At 55.2% G+C, this 10,761-nt stretch overlaps 1 long non-coding RNA gene across 1 annotated transcript; it reads left to right on the forward strand.

Moving 5' to 3' along the window:
* Window positions 1–2,364: 2,364 nt before the first annotated feature.
* Window positions 2,365–8,140, forward strand: LOC118174045. Its single transcript, XR_004754514.1, has 2 exons — window positions 2,365–2,540; window positions 5,516–8,140. It is a non-coding gene; the product is annotated as an uncharacterized LOC118174045 (long non-coding RNA).
* The last annotated feature ends 2,621 nt before the right edge of the window (window positions 8,141–10,761 follow it).

The raw sequence follows: 10,761 nt of genomic DNA on the forward strand, positions 1-10,761 counted from the left end.
CCACAAAACCAGCAGGGAGGTTGCTGTCAAACCCACTAAGACGTTTCAGAGGCGTCCCTTTGCCGGTTCTGCCTTGGAGGGCACAAGCACCACAGCACGCTCCAGGCCAGCTGCAAACAAAAAGCAGTCTTCTGACTCAGTTTCACATCCTATGGGGGCAGTCTGTCTCTGGATTTTGGTGCCACAACATGGGTATTGTCCATGGGAGAAGGACCCAAAGATTCCACTTCTTTCCTGCAGGATGCAGATCCTCTTTCGGTTGCACCTCAGTCTGCAGAGCAGTTTCCACAGCTTGCTGCGAAGCCCAGGTGATGCTAATAGTCCTGGAAACTAGGCTGCTATACTCCTTAGCACGCGTGGTTAGGACACAAGGGTAAGAGACCCCCTGTGTCTTTGACCCCCTTATTTGACGGGCCTTTTGGCTGCTGCAGATGAAGACACCTCTGCCTCCACCCGTTCCAGCCTCCTCGGCTTCCTCCCTGTTCCTTCCTTGCTGTCTTCTCCCCCCTTTTTAGACCTGCCCTCATCTCCTTGCCATTTAACTTGGGCCACCAAGTGTGTGGCGCTGGGCACCCCTTGCAGCTCCTGCTGTAAATGCTCCTTGGCTCCTGGCTCTCCAGCTCCCCAGCCTTGGCTCTTTTCTGAGTGCCACCAGAGCAAATGACTGAAGAAGGAACACTTTCTGTCCACCCATTATTTCCAGCAGCTCCTCTCCTTTGCCCTACTGGAAGCTCCTCCATCCCCAGCTCCTCCAGATAGCTGGGGGTGTCGGGGCCACTGTCCCCTGCCAAGCAGCTGCTTCCACCCGTGCTGACCTTCTGCACGCAAGCCGACGACTTGCACACTCAGGCATTTGTCACTTAACATCTTGATTACTGTCACTTCTGCCATCTCGAGAGCTGCTCATAGCCACGGCCCCCCTCCGTTTGGTTTCTGTTGCCTGCTTCATGACTTGCACACGCAGAGATAATCACATCGGAGGGCACAGGAATGGCCCCACGGACTCAGAGCAAAGGTTTCTGCTGCCAGGAGTTGGTAATTAGGGAAGAAAGGGAGAAACTGGGCACATTGGGGTGATTTCTCCAGCTGTCCCTGGCTTCCCACACAGCAGGTTATAACAGATTGGTGTTTAATAGCTGCGGGCGGAGCTGCCCTCCGTGGGTGTACCAATGCCTTTCTGGAGGCGCCCTATGGCAGCGAGCTCCTCTGTGCAGTAATGTGCCATGAAAGAAGGTACTTCCTTTTGTTTGTCTTAAACGCCAGGCAGGATAGTTTCATTTTGTTCGTATATAATGAGAAGCCATGAATAATCACTCACTAATCACTTTCCCTGTGCTATTCATGGCTTTACAAAACTCAAATCACATCCTCCTTTAGTCATCACTGTTCAAGGCCAAAGAGCTCTTATCTATTTAGTCTCCTTACGAGAAACCATCTATTTATCCAGCAGGGGATGATGCTTTCCTTGCTTCCTGATGCTCCCACAGCTGCTGCACCTTCAGGGTGCGGGGTTTGACCCCGTGAAGCCGTGGCTCAGGAGGAACATGAGGACAGTCCCCGGACACCGTCAGCAAGGACCTGCCTGTCAGCGCTGCCCCCACAACCCCTTCTGCTGGGACAATCACACCCAGACGCCAGCAGAACCTGCAGCCAGACGAGGAGGCATCTCTTTGGCCCTCCTTGGCCCTCCAAACCCAGGAAAGAGGGAGGGACACAGGCTGTGAGCCCCACACGCAGAGGCACTGGGGAGCCTGGAGCCAGCTGCCTGCTGCTCCAGCAGCAGTGGAGATCTGCGACGGGCAGGCAGAGCATATGGAAACAAGCCTTAAGTGGTTCATAAAAGAGCATTTGCGCCACTAAAACTGTAGCTTAATATAGGGAAATTGTCTTTCCCTTTCCTTCAGGGCAGAAATTTGCCTAAGGAGGGTTGGCATCCTATGAAGGGATGGCAAAGCACAGTCCAGCCTGCACAAGAGACCCAATCTGTGCATGCAGGAATCCCAACTTTCACAGCAAAGAAAGTTTGCTGTGAGGATCCACAGCAGCTTCTCTTGTGTGGGCTGGGTGCCCTGCCTGCAGTGCTGGGGTACTGGGAAGATAGGCAGAGCAGGGATTATTTACCTACCTGCCCATCACAGTGGTGGCTGGAGGGTAGCCATGCAGAATCAACAGGGTGCTGCAAGCCAACCGCAGGGAATTCCTGGTACTTGTCCTCATGTGGGACAACACCTCTGCGAGGAGTCATTTGTTTGTTGTTTGTTTTAAATCTCACTGATTTCCTATGTTAACTGGGCTGGTTAATGGGCCGAGCAGTGTTGGACTCCGGTGGGTAAGGGGTGGGAAATGATTGGGGTTGTAGGAACGCTGTGTCCTCGGCTTGTTCTCATGGTGGGAAGGCAAACATATAAAGGTTGGACAGCACGGAGTGATGTGCCGGAGGCAGCTGTGGCCTGGCCCTGAGGGGACTGGGAACCACCCCGCAGCCGTGAGCAGGGGCAGGCAGCTGGGATTCGGGCAGGGGCAGCGAGTGCTCGCACACGGTGAGTGCAAACCTCTGATCAAACATTCCCTCCTTCCCCCTGCCAAAGTCTAAAGTGCACCCTCAGTCAACAGACAGCTGAAATTCCGTTTTCATCAACCGACGGGCCAGCACAACCCGAGACCTCAAATGTTAGTCCAAAGCAAACACCAAAGGGTAAAGCCAGAGCTGGGTGGATTGCTTTGCTGAGCCTGGCAATGGCATTCTCCCCAGATTTGGGGCGTGGGGATGTGCAGCAGGTGGGGTGGTGCCTGCGGGAGGGTCTGGGTGCTGTGCACAGGGAAGGAAAGGCGATGCACAGCCCATGGGGTGGGAGGAGGCTGCCGGAGGATGCACAGCCCATGGGGAGGGAAGCGGATGCTCTGCTGCCAGCGTGCTCGGGGCGGTTGATGCAGCATTGGTCCCATGAGGTGCCCACAACCCGGGATGCTTCCCCTTTAAAGTGTGGGGGGAAAGAAAAAAAGAAAAAGAAAATGAAAAAAAAAATAAAAGACACAAATAAGGAGCTGGACGAGAATTAGTAGAGCAGAAAACTCCAAATGATGCAGAGCTAATTCCTTAAGTGTCAGACTGGCTGCCAGCCCCTCCGCTTCGCAGCCCCCTGGCCCCGAGCATCCCCGGGGCCAGCCCTGTCCCCTGGGGCCCTGCAGCCCCCCCCCCCCGGCCGCACGTGTGGGCTTCCTCCCCTGGGGGCTGGTGGCATTGCCCCCAGCAGCCCCGCGGCATCGCCCACGCCTGGGCGAAAGGGCAGGGGAAGTTTTTTAATATACTTTTATTGGGCTGTAAATTTCTTTTCTTTCCCCACCGGCTTGGATCGATGCTTGCAGTTTACTGAAGTCCCAGGCACACAGATTAAATCCTCTCCCTCTATTACACGAGATGGGCTTTTATTCTCCCTCTGATCACTCGGAAATAAACACAGTGCGCAGGAGAGGGGGAGGCAGGAGGAGGGGTGGGGGCTGACCAATTTCAGACCTGTTTATTCCCTACCAGCCTCGGAGCTCACAGCCATTAAACAAGTCACTTAGTCTGCGAGCTGCCGCATCCGTTCTCCTCCTGCTTTCCCCTTTCCTCTGCCCCCCACTTCCCTCTTCCCCTTTTCCCCTCCTCTCCCTCCCCCATTATTTTTAGAAGAACAATAATAATTAGGCAGAGCAGCCTCTAACACAATTGTTTCAGCCTGAACTGGCAATTAGGACAGGCAGAGCAAGGCTAATGAACGGTGCATGGGTCCCCCGCGGTCCTGCCCCTCCATGCGCTCCCGCGTCCCCCCGTCCCCGCAGACGTGTGGCTCTGCTGCCGAGCTGCCTCTTGTAGCACGGGCAGGAGCTGGCAGCGGCGCGGCCCCCCCGGCGGCAGGGGCTGGAGACGGAGCCACGCACCGAGCCAAGGGTGATGAACGGGAGCCACACGCAGAGGGATGCAGCCGAGCTGCCAAGCTGCGGCTTTGGCATGGGGACTTGTCTACAGAATGAGCGTGACAGCCCCTGCGCGGCCCCGGGGCTGGGAGCAGGAGCTCCTGGGTGCTGCTGTGTGCACGGGGGGAGATGGAGCGAGGCCCCCAGGGTTGCCCCAGCATCCCAAGGCAAAGCCTGGGTTGGGCAGCATCGGGGTCACGGCACTGCTGGCACTGCCGCGGTGCCCCCGGGCTGGCATTGGCCACGGGGCTGAGCCGAGGTGGGGACCCTGCGCACAAATCCCCCTGTAATGAGTGCTCCTGGAAACACGGTGCGGTACCCGGGGCCAAGCAGCTGCACTGAAATATTCATGCCAAGCTTGCTTTGAAGACAGCATGATTTCTTGGAAACTTGCTGTGCGTCTTAAATGGAGCTGTCTGCTCTGCACGGCTGCCTGGGCGTGATGGGAGCAAGCTGGGTCCTGCGGGCAGAGCCAGCAACAGGAGCAGCATCGGCACGGACCCCGTCACACCTGCAGCTCCCCAGCCCTGCCAGCACCACTGCACACTGGGAGCTGGGAGACCCTGAGATGCAGCCACTACCCTGGGACACAACCTGGAGCCCCCGCTGGGTGCCTGATGTTCACCACCTGGAGGAGGCTGTGGAGCACATCCCATGCACGGCAAAGGCAGGGGAGGACCCATCAAGGGATGCAATGCCAGGGCATCGCGCTACCAGGGCAGCAGAGCCAAACAGGATGGGCAGAGCAGAAAAACAATCAAAAAACAAACAGCAGAAGTGGCCCCAGAGCCAAAACATGTCCCAGACAGACAAGGGACCAGCCCTCATGGTGGGTTCACCACCACAGGGACGGCACAGTGCTATGGTCCCATTGCAGGTGGTTACCTGGGAGCAGCTGGCCCCGGGTTAGGACCATCTTCGAGCTCCGGGGATGCTGAAGCTGAGATGTGCCCAGCTCGGAGCTGGCATGCCTGGAGGCACTGCTGTTCCCCAGAGCCTGGTCCAAGCATGAGATGAAGGGAAGGGGACGCTGGGGACTCCAGGTGCTCCTGCTTCCCATGCTCCGCTGTGGGCCCAAACTTGCCCTGGGTTGCCTCAAGCTCAAACATCCCCAAAATTAAGTGACGGGACCTTTTGGCCCCATAGCATCTCAGCATACCGTGCTAGCGTAACATGTAGCGGCAGCCCACGCAGGAAAACACAAAACCTCCCCGTCTGCCTGCTCCAGAGCCCGAGAGCTGCCTGTAGCCTGTTCTGCAGCCCACCATCATGTATCGCAAATCCCAATGTAATTTGCTGTCCCTTAGGCCTCTCTCAGTATTACTGCTTTCCAAATGTCTCTCTCCCAGTCTCCATGGTGTTAAATTATATTTCCCCAGCTGGATTACTTTGCATTTGTTCAGAATGAATTTCATTTGGCTATTTCCTTCCTATGCCTGACCCTTCTTTCCCAGGGCATTATCTTTTAGCTCTTTGTCCTCACCAGGATTTGCAGCACCTTCCCATTTCACATCCTCTGCAAATTTAATTAACATGCTCTTTACCCTCCCTCTTTCAGATCAAATGAAGATGTTAAAGGAGAGCAGACCTGGCACAGATCTAACCACTAACCACTAACAACAATACAAGTACCTTGCACTTAAATTATGCACTTTCCATCAAAAGATTTCAAGGGCCTTTGCTGAACTGGATAAGTATAATTATTAAAGCTGGGAACTCCGCTACACTGGGGAATTTAATATTTGAGGTCTGCCTGAGGGCATATGTCTTGTTGACTGTTGTGTAGCCACAGACCTTGACAGCCCTCCCTTGGCTGTCCCCGTGGCGTTGTGCTTGTCACCCTGCTCTGGTCCCACGGACACCGAGGGCCCTGGCTAAGGATGCTCTGGCTGGAAACCCCAGTGTCAGAAGAAGCAAAGCAGTGACATGGCATCAGGATCAAAAATGCCTTCTGGCCTGCTTCCAGCAAACGCCTCATGCTGAAATTGTGCTGAAGGAGGAAACACCCACGAGATGCTTCCGTGGTTATCTGCACCTCGCTGTGGGGAAACTGAGGAACAGAGCTGGTGGTTGGTGCGGGGAGGAACCCCCTGGGCAGGGCTCTGTGACAGGACCTTGGGGCCACTCACCTGGGCTTGGGCACATCCAGGTCTGTTCAAATCTCACCCTTCCTCCCCTGGCCCCTGGCTTCTCCCGTGGGACAGCCTTCTGTCCCCCAGGTATGCTCAGACCTTCCTTTGGCTTCATCTTACTAGCATCATTCAACCACGTGGCATCTCGGTCTGAGTGCAAAAAGGGTTTGTAGGACACAGTTACCAAGCTCTTTACAAGGCAATGCCCCCTTTTTTTTTCCCCTGTTTTCCAACATTTAACAACTAAATGTTCTCATCTTGTTAGTGTTACCTTGATGATGAATAATGCATACTGTTCTTGCTTTGTGTGATACTGCTTTCTTAAATCTCTGTTGCATTATGTGTGTATGCATACAAGCATACCATAAAATTTTCCGCTGCGACCTCCTCCGGCTAAAAAAAGCACGCGAGCTGCCGCTGCGAGGAATGATGCATCAGGAGCTGGGTTTGTGCCCCAAAAAGGGTTTTTACTGAGCTCACTGCCTGGGCTTCCCCACCTATGTATTGCTCAAGGCAACAGACACCATCCTCGGACTGAAGGAGCTGAGCGTGCGGTCGCTGAAAGCAAACCCCTGTGGATACAGCTCGAGTGTGATGGGAGCGCAGCAGCATGGAGCCCTCAGCACAGACACCTTGCTCAGGGCTGGAAAAAAAACACAAACTGCTCTCGGAAGAGCCTTGTGTGGCTTTTCCTTGCTTGGACAGCAGTTGTGCTTTCCTGGTAATGCCACAGTCTCCTATGTGGTGCTGCAGGCTCCTGCCTTGCAGGAGAAATTCTGTTATTCAAGGGCTGTGCGGCATCAGTCCTCCCAGTGTTTTTCTCTCCTGATAAGGCAGCTCATAGCCTTGATTTTCACAGCAATATTTCAGAGCTGCTAAGCGGGAATCCAGCCGCTGCTTGTAGCGCAGGGAGGATGAACCTCGGCACCGTTTAAGGAGGACATTGGTGGGCAGCAAGTGGAGAAGAGGAGACCGTGAAATTCTGCCTGGAAATTGGTGCCGTCTTACTAGCACTGGAGCAGTGAGCGCCCAGAGTGCCTCCTCTTAAGCGGAGTGGGATTTGGAAACCAAGTTTCTCCTGTGATAAATCATCGTTCATCCATGAAAGGAATGGGCTGACACTGCTGGGAGCCAAAACTGGAGCCCTAGCTGGGTCAGATTTGCTTCAGGTAGCTTCCAGTGGCAGTGAGTTCCTTGTCCAGACACTGCTAATTAACAAGTTAGCAGCTAATTAGCAAAGTATTTCAATTTTTTCCTTTCTAAATGAGTTGCCTTACTCTGCCATGGTGAGGAGCTGGGACCCCTCTGCACTTCCTCTGAAGCCCCTTGTTTCTCCACCTCTGCTCAAGCTGAATTTTCAGTCCATGCTGGCAGTGGCACCCGTCATTTTGCGATGAATCAAGGAATTCCTGAGTCCCCCCAGTTTTCCACCCAGATGCGCCTTGCACTGATCTCCAGCTCAATCCATTTTCTCCGCATTTGCAGCGTCCGTCCACATCTCTGCAGAACGAGCACCGCTCCGGGACGCATGCTGCGATGGAGATGGAAGATAGCACACACTCCCGCACATCAAAGTCAGGATTTTTTTCCCTTTCTTGCTGTTCTCTGCACAATTTATTATCAGAGAGTTGTGCCAAGCTCCTGTGTGTGGCCTCTGTTGGTGTACGTGTGTTCACCCACCGCTGCACGCAGCCGTGAACGCGCAGCAGCAGCGAGCCGAGAGCATTGCTGCTGCTGGATTTGATTCATTCAACCCAGGGAAGTCATCCGGGCTGCAAATTGTTCCCTTCTCAGTGCTAAATCTGCTCGGCCAGGATATCACATCTGGAAAAAGCCCATTTCTTGGCCTCAGAGAGGAGGGGAAGAAGCAGAAATGTGGGGGCTTGGAGGAGCAAGGTGGGGAGAGCAACAGGATTTGGCTGCAGCCGTTTGTTGGGCTGGAAGTGGGCAAATGCAACTCTCTGTGAATCTCCCAGATTCTCAGTGCCATGAATTTCATTTTGTCCTCTTCAATTATTAACCCTGCAATAAACCTGCCCCCCTTCCCCATGCCTCCAAGCCCCGGCTGGAGTCTCCAGCTTTTGTCTCCAGCAGCATCACCGAGGATGCAGGCAGGGGGCAGGGTGACGAGGTGGTCCCACGGGAGCTCGCAGAGCCCTGGGTTTGCAGGTGCCTCCAGACAGCCTGGGGCTTTCCTCCTTCATCGCAGGGCGAGCTGGGGCAGATCTCCCTGGGAGACACGAGGCCGGTGTTGAGCAGCCTCCCAAGTGCCCTGGGGATGTGGCAGCTCCCCCCGCAGCAGCAGAGCCCCGTGGTGCCGGGTCGCAGCCCTGCTCCTGACCTGGTGACTTTGTGGGGGCTCTCAGTCCCGAGGCCCCCCTTTCTACCACAAGTGCTATTTCTCTGTTTTCTGGGCAACAAGATACCCTGAAAGCCTAGGCAGATACTTGGAAGGATCCAGGTCTCCCAATCCACTCTCAGATTCTCCTCCCTGTGTCCTTGCATCTGACTCTGGTCATCACAAAAGTACCCTCTGAGCAGCACAGGGCCAACCCCAGCACAGAAACAGCAGAGAAAATGGAGCTGCTCCTGCGGAGATGGCAGCGAGCGGTTTGTCATGACCTGCTGAGGGAAGCAGAGCAAGAGGGAGCCCAGGCTGGCGCGGGGCACATGAGGCAGAGGAGGCACAGCTCTGCCTCCCGCCGAGAGCGCTGAGCAATATCTGGATCCTCCCTGCGTGGTGCCACGGCTCGGTGGAGGAGGGACAGCACCGTGCGTGATGCTGGAGCGGAGGAAGCGTGTCTGTGATGAAAGAGGATGGGTTTCTTTCTGGTTGTCGATGGGGAAGTATGCATGGGGAGGTGGAATATGGAGGTTTAGTGTGAGCCGCCATATAGAAAGGAAAAGAGAGCAAAAGGCAAAGCCCAGCAGCAGCATGGCTAGAAATCAGTAAGCAATTGGTCTTGGAGATAATATTGCTTTCATGCAGAATAGTCCCGGACTGCTAACGAGGGGCAGTGAGCAGCCTCCTCCACAAGGTTATACAGGCTACGAGGTTTTTTAGTTTGAGAAAACCACAGCACAAAGCCTGGCTGGGTTTAAACCAATCTGACAGACCTCTGTGAGAGGCTGGGCGTAAGGAGAAACCGCTGAAGCCAGGGTCAATAACCAAGGGACCTCTGTGGGGCCAGCTGATGGAGGGTGCCATGCTGTGCTGAACGGGCACGGCCCGGGGCAGCGTGGTGGCAGGAGCTGGTGGATGGGGACAGGGCAGAGGGGTGCCAGCAGCAGTGGGTGGCTGTGCCAGTCCCCTTCATTCCTCCCTTGGGGACCCTGCAGTGTGAGAGCACCCTGGGGGCTCTCCTTGGTGTTTTAGAAGTGTGGGCCAAGAGTTTTCCCTGCCTGTCCTCCCCAGGGAGTGCAGGCTGGTACCCTGCTTGCTTTGCACCCCCCCCAAAGCACCATCGTTGGGTCTTGGTGGGCTTTTGCTGGGCTGGAGGCTCCATACATTTTGCCTTTCCTTCTCTGGTTCTCCAGGCAGTCCTGCTGCCTCTCCCTGCCCGCTGGCATCTCAGCACCGCCGAGTCTTGCACCACCTTCCCCTCACTTTGCGCGACTCGCCGACGTGTCACTTACACCACCCTCCATGTCACCTCCGATCCTGGCCCACAAGGCGCCGCGTGTCACCTCGGCGGAGGATGAGCCACGGAGAGCTCAAGAGCCAGCCAAGCAGAAAGCAAAGCATATGTCATCTCTCCTTATGTTTACAGGGGAGAACATCACCTGGCATCACCGGAGACAAGGGCATGCAGTGAGTGATCTCCTCCCGTGGAGCCAGCTCCTGCTGGTGCTGCAGCTCCAGCATGCCCAAGGGGTCACCCAGCAGCCCCGAAATGCAGGTCCCTGCACCTGCACCTGGGAGCTCACTGCATGGCCCGAGCCTCGTGTTGGGGTAGTTTCCATCCATTTGCACCATCTTGGGACTCAGAAGGGACAAATGCATTTCTTCAGGGCATTGCTGGCATAAAAACCTGTGAAAGCAAAGCCCAGCCTGATCTATCTGGTCCTAAGGAGACTTAATTGCAGAGCAGTTTGCTGCAAACTTTCCATGAAATGCTCATCTCCTTTGCTGTGTCACCATGTGTTTGGCACTCCTTTTCATCACAATCCCTTTCTTTAATGTCTGTATCTTTTAGAACTCTTTCCCCCGCAGTGTTTTTGCTCTTGTATCTCACACCTCTGGACAGCTCGGGTTGAGAGCCTTCAGCATCGCTCCTTCATGAGCCCAGGGAGAGCCACGATCCCATTCATTTGGCCCAGAAAGCCATTGTGGATGTGCTGGGAAATGCATTTATCCTCATCTTTTGTAAGATCTTCAGGTTCCCGTCGCATATCACGCCCTGACTGCCTTTTGTCTCAGCCACCAGAATACACAGCACCTGAGGGCTCATCTCTCTACCCGGCTTTTAAAGCGTTGTACTTGTCTCATCACCAGCTCATGTCTGCAGGAGCCAGTGCGTCAGCGCGATGTGCCGCTGCCTGCCGTGGTGCCTGCCAGTTGTCTGCTCCTTCCTCGGCATCCCAGTGCCCCCAGCCTCGTGCAGTGACAGGCTCTGGGAGGAGGAGCAGTGGAGGAACCCCCCCGGCAGAGACCCGGCACCGTTTTAGGGTC

The sequence above is a fragment of the Oxyura jamaicensis genome, chromosome 13 (assembly GCF_011077185.1).
Source record: "Oxyura jamaicensis isolate SHBP4307 breed ruddy duck chromosome 13, BPBGC_Ojam_1.0, whole genome shotgun sequence".
Lineage (NCBI taxonomy): Eukaryota > Metazoa > Chordata > Aves > Anseriformes > Anatidae > Oxyura > Oxyura jamaicensis.